The sequence below is a fragment of the Cebus imitator genome, unplaced genomic scaffold (assembly GCF_001604975.1).
Source record: "Cebus imitator isolate Cc_AM_T3 unplaced genomic scaffold, Cebus_imitator-1.0 Scaffold64, whole genome shotgun sequence".
In the NCBI taxonomy this organism is placed as follows: domain Eukaryota; kingdom Metazoa; phylum Chordata; class Mammalia; order Primates; family Cebidae; genus Cebus; species Cebus imitator.
Genome location: NW_016107379.1, coordinates 4,669,514 through 4,686,516, shown reverse-complemented (window position 1 = coordinate 4,686,516; position 17,003 = coordinate 4,669,514). Strand labels below are relative to the sequence as shown.

Below are 17,003 nucleotides of genomic sequence, written 5' to 3'. Positions count from 1 at the left end.
GGCCGCTTCCAGACCATAGAAGAGAAGAAAGCATTCATGGGACCACTCAATAAAGACCAAATTGCAAAAGAAGAAGCAGCTTAATGCTAGGAACAGATTGTGCAGCTGATGGGGTCTTAATAAAAGTTGTTTTCCACTGAAAAAAAAATTAAAATGTGTTGATCTGAAATGTGAAAACAAAGGCAAATGCAAATTACCAGAGTACCAATAATGCCCACCTAATTGCAGTTCTTCCCTTTGCTTTGCAAATAATTAGGGACTTGTCTGCAAGGGCAGAGGAAAGATATGTAAACTCCCAGGGATGGTAGGAGACAAAGTGAAATACTTAAAATACTGAGAATTTTTTTTAAGCTTTGTGGTTTTTCTTAAAAAGTTCATATGCATTTGCTATTATATTACATATCTATTATTTTTCTTTCATTTATTTATTTATTTATGACAGAGTCTTGTTCTGTCACCCAGGCTGGAGTGCAGTGTCACGATCTTGGCTCATTGCAATCTCCATCTCCCCAAGTTCAAGCAATTCTTGTGCTTCAGCCTCATGAGTAGCTGGGACTACAGGCTCATGCCACCAGGCCTGGCTAATTTTTTTATTTTTAGTAGAGACGGGGTTTCACCATGTTGGTCAGGCTGATTCAACCTCCTGACCTCAAGTGATCCACCTGCCTCAGCCTCCCACAGTGCTGGGATTGCAGGCATGAGTCCCTGTGCCTGGCCTCTTTATTTATTTTTTTTAAGACAGAGTCTTGCTCTGTTGCACAGGCTGGAGTGCAGTGGTGCAATTTTGGCTCACTGCAATGTCTGCCTCCCAGGTGCAAGTGATTCTCATGCTTCAGCTTCCCCAGTAGCTGGGATTACAGGTGTGTGCCACCTTTTCGTATTTTTTGGTAGCGACAAGGTATCACCATGATGGCCAGGCTGGTCTCGTATTCCTGACCTCAAGTGATCCACCTGCCTCAGCCTCCCAAAGTGCTGGGATTACACATGTGAGTCACTATGCCTAGCCTCTCTTATTACATATCTATTTTTGAATATCAAAATCATTAGTGTCCTTAAAGATGTGCCACTTTATCCATGACTTCCTGATCTCTTGGCATACTCCCACATACTCCAAAGGAGCCCTCTTTGAGAAGAATAATGCTCTATTGCTTCACATGGCTAACACAGAATCAGCTTTTCCTTGCTGGGCATATTCTTCAGGTCTGCCACCAGCTTCCCATGTGGCAACTCCTCTCTCTCTTTCTCTCTATCTCTCTCGATATAAACACACCCATATATGTGTGTGTATATATATATATGTGTGTGTGTGTGTGTATACACACATATATATGTACACATATATATATATATACATTAATACATTTAATACATAAAATCATGCACTGTAGAAAGACCTTTAGGTTAATGACCAACTGAATGGTTGATGGTAGTCCCATAAGGTTATAATGGAGCTGGGAAATTCCCATCACCTAGTGATATAGCAGCCTTCCTAATGTTGTGGTGCAATGCATTACTCATGTTTGTGGTGTTGCTGGTACAGATAAACCGACTGAGTTTCCAAAGACACAAAAGTCTAGCACATACAATTGTGTACACTACATAATACTTGATAATGATAGTAAAGGAGTGTTACCGGCTTATGTATTTACTATACTTCTTATTGTTATTTTGGAGTATACTTTTTCTACTTATAAAAAACTGTTAACTGTATAACATCTTCTGGCGGGTCTTTCAGGAAGTATTCCAAAAGAAGGCATTGTTAGCATAGAAGATGAAAACTCCGTGCAGGTTATTGCCCCTGAAATCCTTCCAGTGGGACAGGATATGGAAATGGAAGACAGTGATATTGATGATCCTGATGCTGTGTATGCTGAGGTAATATCTGTGTTTATGTGTCAGTTTTTAACAAAAAAAGTTGAAAAAGTTAAAAAGTCTCTGAATAATAAAAAGCTGATAGAGTAGTGATATAAAGAAAATGTTTTTGTACAGCTGTACAATGTGTGTTTTAAGCTAAGTGTTATTACAAAAGAGTCAAAAAGTAAAAAAAAAATGACAAGTTTATAAAGTAAAACAGTTGTATAAACTAGGGTTAATTTATTATTGAAGCAGAAAGATTTTAAAAACAAATTTACTGTAGCCTAAGCATATAGGGCTCATAAAATCTATAGTAGTGTACAATGTCCTAGGCCTTCAGACTCACTCAGTGACTCACCCAGAGCAACTTCCAGTCCTGCAAGTTCCATTCATGATAAGTGTCCTGTATAGATGTACTACTTTTTATCTTTTATAGTATTCTTTTATGATATCTTTTGTATGTTTAAATACATAAATACTTACCATTGTAATGCAGTTCCCTCCAGTATTCAGTACAGTCACATGCTATACAGTTTTGCAGCCAGAAGTGATAGTCTATGCCATAGAGCCAAGGTGTATGGTAGGCAGGCTTACCATCTAGGTTTATGCAAGTGCATTCTGTGATGTTTGCATAAGGACAAAATCACCTAATGATGCATTTCTCACAATGTATTCCTTTTGGTAAGTAACACCTGATGGTATATATATAAAACACAATTACATGTTTATTTATTTTATTTTTTGCTTCTTACAAATCTCAGGTGCAGAGGGTGGAGTTAATCATTCTCCTCAGTTCCTACTTGGTGAATGAATCATCTATCCTTCAATTTTCACCTCAATACAGAGGCTTTACCTCCGTGTAGCCTAACTTGACAACTGAAGAGAACAGACTGCCTTGTCCCATCACTGCCCCATGGACATACTTAACATGATAGATAACATTCCTACATCTCTTTACCTCTCAACTGAACCCTAAACTCCTAGATAGCAGATGCTGTCTGAAAATCACCAGCGACTCACACAGCAATGATCATTGAATAAATCCTTGTTAAATAATGACATTTTCCTTTTTGTATTGCTGGAATCTCTACTCCCATCATGACTGCTAAGCCTTGGGCAGGAGACCTTGTATTCCCAGCCAACTATCCCTCCCACCACCATCCATGAATACTGGATAAACGTAGTGAGGGTAGGGAAGAAACATGGAGATGGCAGTGTCTGAAAGCTTCCTGCTAAAGCATTGCCTGTCCTACTTCCTGCCAGTTCTTTTTGCCAAATTAGAACTGAGAAGGGATATGGTATGTATATATACCCCACATCAGTACATCATCATATACGTATATATGTACTAGGTGGTATGGATATATATGATACAAAGGTAGGCTTCCTCCAACCTTTGCTTCAAATCAAGGCACCAGTCTGGAGCACCCTAGCAGGTACTAGGAACAAGGGATGAAAACGTTGGTCGCAGTTGGGCCTGTACATGTCCTTCTATTTCTTTCCAGTCTGAAATGTGAGTGTGAAAATATACCATCTTTTAGACAAAAAGTTTATAATCGTTTCTTCTAGTCTGTGCCTATTTTTTTCTTTCTCCTCTCACCTATCTCTATCCATGAGAATTTGTAAAAATAGCTAGACAGTTTTTTAATATTATAGCGTTTTTTAGTACAGAACCAAAACAGGAGAAAAAGATCATTTTCTTCAAGAAGATGAAGAATTTATAGTCAAAATGGGAATATCAGTAAAAATTAGACGTTTGAAAGTTGGGGAAGATATGGTTTCAGAAAGAATCGGATGGCTATCTATTAAATGTTTCTGAGAAATCAAGTAATACATATTACTGAAAAGTATCCATTGGCTTCATCCACAGAGAAGTTACATAGGTGACTGTGGCAAAAGCTATTTTGGTGGATTGGTTGAGGTGGAAGCTGGATTTTGGTGGGTGGATAGGAGAGTATAAAAGTGAAAGAAGAATTCGGGAGTAAATGCAGTTGTAGGATAGTCAGTAACCCAGCAGTGACCTTGAATTGATAGTGGCAGCAATCTCAATGTCTGTGTATCTTCGATAGCAGGACTCAATGGCAAGAGGATTCGGTATATTAGATGCAAAAAGCCTCACACAAATCAGTAACGTCAAGTTAAACAATTATGATCCCATAAGTTGTAATGAATTATGATCACATAGAGAATTTGACCCTTAAAAAATCCAGGATCTTCAAAAATAGATTACGTTCCTTACATTTTTTGTTTGAAAGATCAGAAATATGTTAAATATATTGATAAAGTCGGACTGAAAATTTATTTCAGTGTGGAAGGGTCTACCTGTCCATTTTTGTTTGTGTTTTAGAAAATTCACTTCTGTGAATTATTCTATTTCTCAATAATGACATATGAAAAGATAGTATATTGTAGTCACAAAAATTATGCAAACAGCAACATGACATGCTACTATAGTAATAAAAATATTAGCACAATACGACACTCCTTCGAGTGTTTCCATCTCAGATGTTTTCTTAATTATTTATTTTATTAAACTTTTTATTTTTTTTCTTCAAGATAAGGTCTTATTCTGTGACCCAGGCTGGAGTGCAGTGGTGTAATTTTGGCCCACTGCAACCTCCACCTCCCAGGCTCAAGAGATCCTCCCACCTCAGCTTCCTGAGTAGCGAGAACCACAGGCGCAAGCCACCATGCCTGACTAATTTTTGCTATTTTAGGTAGAGATGGGATTTCACCATTTTGCCCAGGCTGGTTTTGAACTCCTGAGCTCAAGTGATCTGCTTGCCTCAGACTCCCAGGATGCTAGGATTACAGACATGAGCCACGATGCACAGCCTGAACTTCTAATCTTGAAAAACTTCCAGACCTCAGAAAAATTACAATAATATAACAACAAACAGCTCTCTGCTCCTCCTGTTCGCCAGATAGCCGCATCTAGTCTCCCAACGCCAGCCACATCCCTGAGACACCATGGGGAAGGTGAAGGTCGGAGTTAACGGATTTGGTCGTATTGGGCGCCTGGTCACCAGGGCTGCTTTTAACTCTGGTAAAGTGGATATTGTCGCCATCAATGATCTCTTCATTGACCTCAACTACATGGTCTACATGTTCCAGTATGATTCCACCCATGGCAAATTCCATGGCACTGTCAAGGCTGAGAACGGGAAGCTTGTTATCAGTGGAAATCCCATCACCATCTTCCAGGAGTGAGATCCCTCCAAAATCAAGTGGGGCGATGCTGGCGCTGAGTACGTGGTGGAGTCCACTGGCGTCTTCACCACCATGGAGAAGGCTGGGGCTCACTTGCACAGAGGAGCCAAAAGGGTCATTATATCTGCCCCTTCTGCTGACGCCCCCATGTTCGTGATGGGCATGAACCATGAGAAGCATGACAACAGCCTCAAGATCGTCAGCAATGCCTCCTGCACCACCAACTGCTTAGCGCCCCTGGCCAAGGTCATCCATGACAACTTTGGTATTGTGGAAGGACTCATGACCACTGCCCACGCCATCACTGCCACCCAGAAGACCGTGGATGGACCCTCCGGGAAACTGTGGCATGATGGCCGTGGGGCTCTCCAGAACATCATCCCTGCCTCTACTGGAGCTGCCAAGGCCGTGGGCAAGGTCATCCCTGAGCTGAACGGGAAGCTCACTGGCATGGCCTTCCGTGTCCCCACTGCTAACGTGTCAGTGGTGGACCTGACCTGCTGTCTGGAAAAACCTGCCAAATATGATGACATCAAGAAGGTGGTGAAGCAGGCGTCGGAGGGCCCCCTCAAGGGCATCCTGGGATACACTGAGCACCAGGTGGTGTCCTCTGACTTCAACAGCGACACCCATTCTTCCACCTTTGATGCTGGGGCTGGCATTGCCCTCAACGACCACTTTGTCAAGCTCATTTCCTGGTATGACAATGAATTTGGCTACAGCAACAGGGTGGTGGACCTCGTGTCCCACATGGCGTCCAAGGAGTAAGACCCCTGGACCACCAGCCCCAGTGAGAGCACGAGAGGAAGAGAGGCCCTCACTGCTGGGGACTCCCTGCCACAGAGTCCCCCACCACACTGAATTGCCCCTCCTCACAGTTTCCATGCAGACCCCTTGAAGAGGGAGGGGCCTAGGGAGCCCACCTTGTCGTGTACCATCAATAAAGTCCCCTGTGCTCAGCCAAAAAAAAAAAAAAAAAACAATAAACAGGTAAATACCTTTCACCTAGATTTTCCCACATTTGCCACATCTCTTCCTCTCTTTATATCATATATAATTCTAGTATATTAATACACATAATGTTTTTCACCCTTTTGTTTGTTTGCTTTCAGAGACTGGGTCTCACTGTGTTACCCAGGCTGGAGGGTATTTGAACACTCATAGCTCACTGCAGCCTTGACCTCCTGGGCCTAAGCAATCCTCCCACCCCAGCTTCCTGAGTAACTAGGACTACAGGTGCGTGTAACCACACCTGGCCAACATTTTTATACTTCTTAAAATTTTAATCTTTTTTGTAGATATTTGGTCTCACTATGTTGTGCAGGCCGGTCTCAAACTCCTGGGCTCAAGCGATCCTCTCACCTCATGCTTCCAAAGGGCTGGGATTACAAGTGCGAGCCACTGTGCTGAGCTTGTTTTTTATTCTTCTTGCCTTTTTTTTTTCCTCAACCAACTGAAAGAAGGTTACAGATATTACAACCTTTTATCCCTAACTACTTCACTGTCTGTCTTCAGAGGAAGGGCAATTTCTTATATAATCATGTTACAATTATCAAATTCAGAAAATCGAATATGGATACAATACTATCTGATATAGTCCAAATTGAAATTTTGGCAATTGTCCCAGTAATGTCTTTTATAAAAGCAACATGCTTCTTTGTAATCCAAAATCCAAGCTACAATCACATACTCAATTTACTTTTTGTGCTTCTTTAGTTTTTTTTTCACTCTAGAACAGTTTCTCAGCTTTTCTTTGCTTTTCATGACTGTGACTTTTTGAAGCATGCAGTCTGTTGTTTTGTAGAAGACATCTCTTTGTTTTTTTAACTTTCATTTTAGGTTTGGGGGGTACATGTGAAGTCTTGTTATATATGTAAACTCATGTCACGTGAGTTTGTTGTGCAGATTATTTTATCACCCAGGTGTAAGCCCAATACCCAATAGTTATTTTGTTTTATCCTCTCTTTCCTCCCACCCTCCACCTTCCACTTTCCACTCTCAGGTAGACCCTCCACCCTTCACTCTCAGGTAGATCGCAGTGTTTGTTGTTCCCTTCTTTGTGTTCATGAGTTCTCATCATTTAGCTCCCACTTGTAAGTAAGAATATGCGGTATTTGGTTTTCTGTTCCTGCATTAGTTTGCTAAGGATAATGGACTCTAGCTCCATCTATCTTCCTGCAAAAAACATGATCTCATCATTTTTCGTCGCTGCATAGTATTCCATGGTGTATATGAACCACATTTTCTTTATCCAATCAGTCATTGATGGGCATTTAGGTTGATTTCATATCTTTGTTATTTTGAATAGTACTGCAATGAACATATGTGTGCATGCATCGTTATGGTAGAATGATTTATATTCCTCTAAATATATACCCAGTAATTGCTGGATTGAATGGTAGTTCCGCCTTTAGCTCTTTGAGGAATTGCCATACTGCTTTTCACAATGGTTGAACTAATCTACACTTCTACCAACAGTGAATAAGTGTTTCCTTTTCTCTGCAACCTCACCAGCATCTGTTTATTTTTTGGCTTTTAATTAATAGCCATTCTGACTGATGTGAGACGGTATCTCATTGTGGTTTTGATTTGCATTTTTCTAATGATCAGTGATACTGGTCTATTTTTCATGTTTGTGGGCTGCATGTATGTCTTCTTTTGAAAAGTGTCTGTTTGTGTCCCTTGCCCCCTTTTTAATGGAGTTTCTTGTTTTCCTTTTGTTAATTTAAGTTGCTTATAAATGCTGGGTGTCAGACCTTTGTGAGATGCATATTTTTCAAACATTTTCTTCCATTCTGTAGGTTGTCTGTTTACTCTGTTGACAGTTTCTTTTGCTGTGCAGAAGTTCTTCAGTTTAATTAGATCTCATTTACCATTTTTTGCTTTTGTTGTCATTGGTTTTAGCATCTTTGTCATGAAATCTTTTCCTGTTCCTATGTCTAGAGTGGTATTACCTAGGTTCTTTTCCAGGGGGTTTCTAACTTTGGGTTTTACATTTAAGTATTTAATTCATCTTGGGTTGATTTTTATATATGGTATAAAGGGGCCCAATTTCAACAGTCTGCATAAGGCTAGCCAGTTAACTATCCCAGCACCATTTATTTAAAAGGAAGTCTTTTCCTCATTGCTTGTTTTTGTCAGCTTTGTTGAAGATCAGATGATCATAGATGTGCTTTATTTCTGGACTGTACCCTGTTTCATGGGTCTATCTGTCTGTTTCTGTACCAATACCATGCTATTTTTGTTACAGTAGCCCTGTAATATAGTTTGAAATCAGATAACATGATGCTTCCAGCTTTGTTCTCTTTGTTAGGTTTGCCTTGGCTACTCAGGTTCTTTTTTGATGCCATATGAACTTTAAAATAGTTTTTTCTAGTTCTGTGAAAAATGTAGTTGTTAGTTGGATAGGAATAGCATTGAATCTATAAATTACTTTGGGCAGTATGGCTATTTAAATAATGATGATTCTTTCTATCCATGAGCATAGGATGCTTTTCCATTTGTTTGTGTCTTCTCTGATTTCTTTGAGGAGTGTTTTGTGATTGTTGTTATAGCAATCTTTCACTTGCCTGGTTAGCTGTATTCCTAGGTATTTTATTCTTTTTGTGGCAGTTGTGAATGGGATTATCTTTCTGATTTGGCTCTCAGCTTGGCTGCTGTTGGTGTATAGGAATGCTAGTAATTTTTGCAGATGGATTTTGTATCCTGAAACTTTGATGAAGTTGTTTATCAGCTGAAGGAGCTCTTTGACCAAGATAATGAGATTTTCTAGATACAGAATCATGTCATTGCAAACAGGGAATTCCTCTCGTCCTATTTGGATGTCCTTTATTTCTTTCTCTTGCTTGATTGCTCTAGCTAGGACATCCAATGCTATGTTGAATAGGAGTGGTAAGAGAGGACATCTTTGTTTTGTGCTGTTTTCAAGAGAAATGCTTCTAGCTCTTGCCCATTCAGTCTGATGTTGAAAAGACATTTTATAGGTTTTAAAATTGGGAAGAGCATCAATACAGGGTCAAAGAGCTGGGATTCTAATTGGTGAGCCACCAAAAATTAGCTGGCGGGGATTTGCCTTTTCCAAATTAGTTTTTTAAATCTTAAAAATAGAAACATTGTCTGTTCTGACTGACTCACAGCGTTCTTTGGAAGATAAAATGATAAAATAGATATGAAATTATTTCAAAACTGCAAAGCAGTTTACAAGTGAAAGGCTTTACTTTTAGTTTTGACTCAACGCTATAGATTTTAAAATGTTATCAGGTGTATGTGCTGCTCATTCTGACAGAATAGCATTCTGTTTTCCCTTTTTTCTCTTTCCCTTCCTCTTCTTTCTCTCTCTCTCTCTCCACACACACCCTTACCTCTAGTAATCCTAGAATGCAACATAAGAATATGCTGCCAAAATTTAAGCAGCAGGAGGAAAAATTAACATGTGGAATATTTCAAATTATTTTTAGCTCTATCATTGGCCATATTAATCATACAACCTAGTGCTTAATTGATGATTCTGTTGTCAAGAGTGGTGGTTGTAACATATAAAATCATAGGCTGCAAGGGACCTTAAAAAATTCTGAGGCCCAGTGCAGTGGCTCTCACCTGTTACCCCAGCACTTCAGGAGGCCAAAGCAGGGGGATCACTTGAACCCAGGAGTTCAAGACTAGCCTGGACAACATAGGGAAACCTTGTCTCTATGAAAAATAAATTAGCTGGGTGTAGTTGCATGCAGCTGTAGTCTCAGCTACTTGGGAGGCTGAGGTGGGAGGATCACTTGAGTCCAGAAGGTCAAGGCTGCAGTGAGCTGTGATCATGCAAGTGCACTCCAATTTGGGTATCAGAGTGAGACAGGGTCTCTCTACATCCTACACCCAGACTCACTCTGCACCCAGACTGAAGTGCAGTGGCATGATCACAACAGTAAAACAAGACAAAGAAAAAATTCTAGGTCAGAGTGTTCGCTCCCAGAGGTAATGACTTGCCCAAGCCACATGGCTAATCTGCAGAATCAGGGTGAGACACGCAGACTCTGTCTCCTGGTCCAGTGCCCCTTACCTCACCCTCATCTCCTGAGTTTATCCTGCCCTAGGAAGCCAGTCAATTTATTAAAAGAATGTAGTCTGTGGGGATAAATCCAGTAAGGGTCAGATTGGTCATCTAAGTTGAAGAAAAGGGTGATCGAGCATGTCATTTGGAGTGAGAGGGGTTGAGAGCAGGTCGTCACCTCCAGGCCTCTCTCCTGCCACTCACTTAGGAGGCTGCACCAGGAGGCAGGTGGAGCTGCTCTGCCATGTGAGGAATCACTACTTTATTTATATAGAAAACTTTATTTGGAAACATTTTGAACTTGCATAAAAATTGAAAAAAAAGTACAAAAACCACTCAAATGTTCTTTACCCAAATTCACTATTAGCAGTATGCCCAATGAATTTTATAATTTGCATGTTCTCTCTCTCTATTAAATTGCGGTAAAATATAGTTACCATCTGAACTACTTTTACATGTACGCTTTAGTAGTATTAAGTACATTCACATTGTTGTGACACCACTGTCTATCCACAGAACTCTTTGCATCTTGCAAAATTGAAACTCCGTATCCTTAAACCACGCGCACACACACACACACACACACACTTCTGAACAATTTGATAGTAAATTGCCTCAGGGTTTCACCCTAGATACTTCAGTGTATATATTTTATTTTATTTTATATTTTTTCAGACAGAGTCTTGCTCTGTTGCCCAGCCTCTGTGCAGCGGTATGACCCCAAAGCTCACTGCAGCCTCAAACTCCTGGGCTTAAGTGATCCTTCAGCCTCTGCCTCCTGAGTAGGTGGGATTAAGGTGCATGCTACCACTCCTGGCATTTTTTTGGTGGGGGGGATAGAGATGGGGGTCTCACTATATTGCCCAGACTGATCTTAAACTCCTGGCCTCAAGTGATCCTCCCACCTCGGCCTCACGAAGTGCTGGGATTACAGGGGTGAGCCACCACTCCTGGCCTTTAGTGTATATTTTATAGGAATAGAGATATTATCTCACTTAACCCCAGCACAGTGATCGAGTTCAGTGAATGTACGATGATGCAGTACTTTTGTGTAACCTACTGTTCATGTTTCAGTTTTGTCAGTTGACCTATCAGCTCTTTCTAGAATTTTTCCCCTCCAGTGTGTAATTAAGCCTGGAAACAAATATTGCATTTAGTTGTTATGTTTGTTTAGCCCCTTTCATCTGGATTATTTCCATTAAGGTTTTCTTTGTCTTATGATTTTGCAGTTTTAAAGATTACACTTCCCCCTTTAATAAAGCAGAATATTCATCATTTGGGCTTTTCTGATGTTTTCTTGTGGTTGCATTTAGGTGATGCATTCTCAGTAAGAACACTACACTGTGACATGCTCGTCTCAAGGCTTCACATCTGCAGGCACACGATGCCCATCTGTTTCTTATTAGGATGTTACATGTGACCACCAGATCAAAGTGTTGTTTTATTTTTCCACTGCATAATTACTATTTTATTTTCCCCCCTTCCAAATAAGAAGTAGTAGGTAGGAAGATTCTTTAAGATCATGCAAATATCTGATTCCCCATCAGAATTTCTGTCTATATTTAGAATCGATTAATGTTTCTTGCCTTATCCAATTTCATTATTGCAAAATGAGTATTTTTAAATTCATGATTGCAAAATGACTATTTTTAAATCCCTGCAGTCTTTCTACATTTACCAGCCTGCCCTCAGCAGTCTGTCAGCAAGAGCCCTCCCTTCTTCCTGTGTCTGTCTGTCTGTCTCTCCCTCCTTCTCTGTCATCTATCTAATGTTAGTATGAACTTATGAGTTCTTAATTTTTCAATGATTTATAATTAATCATGCTAGTGCTTAAATATCCTGGGTTTGGCCAGGAGAAGTCTCTTCAAGCTGGGCACCTGTGTCTTTGTGACTTTCTTCTATCTTTTTTTGTTTTTTGAGTACTTTCTCACTTTCTAACTTTAGACATTTAATTTAGATGTTTTAGGCACACCTTGTATCCCTCTTGCCTCAACTCTGGAACTGGTTACTACTATTTATTAACTGGGTGGCAGCTACAGAGAAAAGTGAGTATGCAGAAAGGGGGAATTACAACCCCAGGGCAGGAAGATGTGGAGTCTTTTTATAATATAAGCAGGGTGGAAAAAATAATGCAATAACCTGGCAAACAGGTTTGCTATTACAAAAATAAAAAGCAGATTTGGGACCTAAGTAATTTTGTGGCTCCATCACTGGAATAGAGTAGTGGCTTGGAATGTGAAGGCTCTCTGGAGTCAGACAACCTGGATTCAAATTTTAGCTCCGTCACTTGCTAGCAGTATGTCCTTAGGCCAGACTTAGTTTCTTCAACTGTGAAATGAAATTAATAATGTTATTAATATCCTAGGACAATACAAGGATCACATTAAACAACCTATATAAGTACTAAGCAGAATAAATAGCACATATCAATCGCTTAATGAACCACAGTTATTATTATCAATTGTACTTGCTGAGTTCTTTGTTCTTTTTCATTTTTCCCATTTCATGTTGAATGAAAAAATAACGCCATTCTTTTCCAGTTGAAAACCATTCTGCTGATAGAGCTAATTGTTGTGAGTATATGTGGGGCTGAAATGACCTTTTGGTGACATAAATTTTGTTTACAGCCATGACAGAAAATTTCTAGGTAACAATACCAAGTATTAAAATTAATAACCCTAAAGGGTGTTAATAGTGAGAGTGCTCACTAGGGGGAGCTACTATAACAAATTATGTGGTGCTCCTTTTCAATATAGTGCATTTTTGCAGACTTCATAGTTTATTCATAATGTACCTCTTCTGCGAAGTGAAAATTGATAAGTATTACTGTGCACTTTCATGCATACTATAAATATGACAGCTGGCTGTTTGAAAAGATGAAGATTAATGCAATCCGATGAGATCAAATGCTTACTAAATTTTGAAAACTGAAGTCTCATTCTGTCTTGGCCAAAGAGATTTTATAAAAATTGTAAGAGCCAACTAATCAGTAGGGGTCTATAGTGAATAAAGTTTATTAAACACATTAAATAGTGAAAGAATAACAAGCCATTTAAAATAGTTGACAACATTTTCTGAAATAACTGTAGAAAGTGAAATAAAGACAAATGAAATGTTAAGGCACAGTTGACTTTTGAACAACACAGGTTGAAACTGTGTGGGTTCACTTATACAAAGATTTTTTCAACCAAAGGCAGATTCAAAATATAGTAGTTGCTGGATGTGAAACCTGCAAATTCCACAGGGCCAATTGTTTTGGTATTTGAGTGTGTGAGGATTTTGGTATATGCAGGGGTCCTGTAAACAATCCCCCATGTGTATGGAGAGATGACTGTAGTTCTCCCAAATCTTGCTCCAACAGGAGGAAGGGAGCATGGCTCTAATAGAAAAGCAGTAGCTTTGAATCAGAAATCATCTAGCAATTTGGGCATGATATAACAGCAGGGGAGAGCATATAGTCTGGCCGTAGGATAGTCTGGGTTCGGGAACCTCCCTTTTTGCTGTGTGATGCCTGTCAAGTTGTTCAGCCTCTGTTAGCTCACCTCTGTTAGGCAGGGTTTGGGGTGCAAAGCTTCTTTTGAGTTCTGACACTCTGTGATGCTGACAGTAAAAAGCAGCGTATTGGTTGAAGGTAGCTATTTGCTTAATTTGTAGGTGTTTGCCCCAGCCACATTTTTCCTAACACCCAGAATCTGAGTTATAATTTATTTATGCAAGAATTTCTAACAAACATGTAATTGATTGTTTTTGTTTGTTTGTTTTGGTTCTTTATTAGGGGGTAAGGGGATAACTGCTTAAGACTGGACTGAGCTGAGGAATATTTAGGCTGACTGTACTGGTGCAACTGGAAGAACAGATGAACCATAGTTTATGACACAAAGCCAAGTGAACCAATAAAAGAAATATATATTTTAAGACAATTTTATATTTTCAAGTGAAAATGCTTATGTCAGTTGTGAATGTATTTGTAATTGGCAGCCCCAAATCATATCCCTTTTTTTGTTTGAGGAAATGCGCTTTAGTATTTGGAAGATTCATTCAAATCTATTAAATTATGTTTAAACATACACTGTGCCCATTTCAATCAAAATTGATTTTATACTATATACTGTAACACTAAAGTGCTTCTGGTAATTCGCTTGTGAAACCAAAATTGTTTTAAATTTATCCGTTTGTCCCTTTCAAAAATGACGTGTCTGTGTGTAGGTCTTGTTAGTATTTTGATTCTAACAAAACTACAGTATATGTAAAAACATGTTTATAGAACATAAATAAGAAAATGTGAACCCTGAAGAATATTTGATGGAACTAATGGACTATTCTAATTTTTATGTGTGAAAATAATAATGTGGTTTTTTAAAGAGTCTTTCTTTTTTAGACATTGCACACTGAAATAATTATAGATAAAACTATATGATGTCTGTGATTTGCTTCAAAATAATCTGGTGCTTAGATAGAGAGAGAAGTGAGTGGGGAGACAGATGAAATAAGCTTAGCTATGAGTTGGTAATTGTTGAAGCTGGGTCCTGTATATATGGGGGTAAGGTCATCTTCTATTCTACTTTTGCATAGGTTTGAAATTTTTCATAATAATAAGTTAAAAACAAATCACACACCAAAAAAAACTCCCAAACCCAACTGTCATTATTTAATAACTTTGAACTTGGTATGGACCTAAGAAGGCATCTTTTACAAGAGAAATTTGCAGTTCCAAGTCTTTTTCTTGATGATTGGGTCTGAATGTGTTAATCAATGCTGCCCTGTCATAGCCCCTGACATAGGGAAAATGCTGAAATGTGATTTTTAAATCATAAAAATGTGCCCATAGTAATAGCTCCATCTTTTGCATAATATTTAAATCAATTCATTGATTTCCATTTGCCTGATACTCTTATTTCAGTAACAAAATAAACGATACATAGTTCAGTAAAGTTGAATCCATTTGGGTTCATTTGTGCTCAAAGTCTTAAGCCAAGTAAGATCTGCTTCTCAGCTGCATGTCGGGGGATAAGACATCAGTCTCTTTGTAAGGCTTGGTTTCTTTTTTTTTCTTTTATTGTACAGTTGCTAACCATGCTCATGGAAAGATAAATTAAGCACAAAATACACCTATATGCCTCCTTGGCTCTTTGTATGTTTGCATATAGAGAATTACTAATATAGTCAATGTCTGTAAATGATTTTCTTTTTGCTAAATCCAAGTATCAATTCATCCATTTGACATGACCAATCAGCAGCATTTGACATGGTTGATGACTCCACGCTTCCTGATACACATTTCACTTCACTCTCAGATCATGACAGTCTCCTGATTTTTCTTCTCCTTCACTAGTCACTCCTTCTAGTGTTTTTGGCTGATTCTTCCTTATATTCTTGATTAAAGGCTCAGGTTTCAGTGTTTGAAATCCTTTTTTTCTCTATCTATGGTCAGTATCTTGCTAATACCATTTAATCTTGACCCAGCTCTAAATACTATACAAAGACAGATGTTCTCAAATTTATGCCCAGCCCAGACCTCTTCCTGTGAATTTCAGGCTCTTACATGCAACGACCCCTATGGCCTCCCAGATGTCAAAAAGGCATCTTAAAATTAACAACAGCCAAAGTGGTTCTTTTAACGCTTAACTCACACAATGCAGTTCTCTGCGGAAAACCTCCCCCCAGTGAGACGGGAAGTCCCTGTCTCCTGCTCACTGCCTCTCTACACTCTCCCTTCCTACTCATTCCCTACCTCTCTGCCCCCCCCCTTTTTTTTTTTACCACCCCCTCAGGTACCCTGGCTTCTTTGCTAGCCTGTAAACACACTAGACCTCAGGACCTTTGCACTTGCTGTCTTCCCTGCCTTGAACCATCTTCTCCACAATAATTGTGAGAGGTACTCACTTGAATGACACTGTAGAAACACTGTAGTAGTAAATCCTTGCTTTCACTAATCATTTAAAATCATACCTTTCATGCTGTCACCAATGTCCAGCACCCTCTATCTCCTTCCTGCTTCTTTCCCTACAGTCATCTCACCTTTTGAAATAGCATTAATCACCTCACTCCCTAGTCCTCTACCCATTAAAATATAAGATCTATGTAGACAGGGATTTTTTTTGTACTTTTTTTTTTTCTGCTATATCCCCACTGTCTAGTTCAGAGCCTGACACTTACTGGATATGTAAATCTTTATTGAATGAGTGATTGCATAATTCAGTCACTGAACATTTCAAATTCTTCTTGTATAAATATCATATTGCTAAGTAGTAATGAAATGTAAAACAGAAAAAGATATAGAATTTTTATTTGTATGAGGGGCTTGGTAGTAACAGTTTGGTTGGAAGAGAAGAAACTCCACATTAAGTCTTCATTTTTATAGCAAGAACTATGATTTTACTTTGGTTGTATTTGGGCTGAATTGAGGGTGGGAATGATGAAAATGGGAGAGAGGAATAAAGTCACCTAACCAAGTTCCTCCTTGGCTCTGTCATTTCTACAAAACAATTGCGTTTATCAAAAAGCCTTTCCATATACATTATTATTATTTTTTGAGCCTCATAACAATCTTCATGGGTAGGCATTACTATTCTCAGATGACAGATGGGAATCTGGAGCTGGGAGAGGTTAAGGAGCTGTTCCAGGCTGCACAGCCACTTGGTTACACAGACAATAAGAAGGGCATTTGCAGTAGAAGATATCTATGTTCTTAGATATGAGAATGCATTACTAAAATACTGAGATAAATGTGAAAGTACCTGTCAGATTTTCTGTACAGAATGGCATTCAATAAAAAGTAGATGTAAGTCAGGTGGCTTAAACCAACCTTCTCCTGCTCTTTATGAGCACAACACATTGCATACACCATAAGCTTGCGTTTAGGGAAATAATCCCTTAGCAGAGGCCCAGCTATGGTCTA

At 39.1% G+C, this 17,003-nt stretch overlaps 1 pseudogene across 1 annotated transcript; it reads left to right on the top strand.

Moving 5' to 3' along the window:
• Positions 1–4,760: 4,760 nt before the first annotated feature.
• On the top strand, positions 4,761–6,034 carry LOC108305573 (annotated as a pseudogene). The gene has a single exon (XR_001825792.2). The product of XR_001825792.2 is annotated as a glyceraldehyde-3-phosphate dehydrogenase-like (transcript).
• Positions 6,035–17,003: the final 10,969 nt, after the last annotated feature.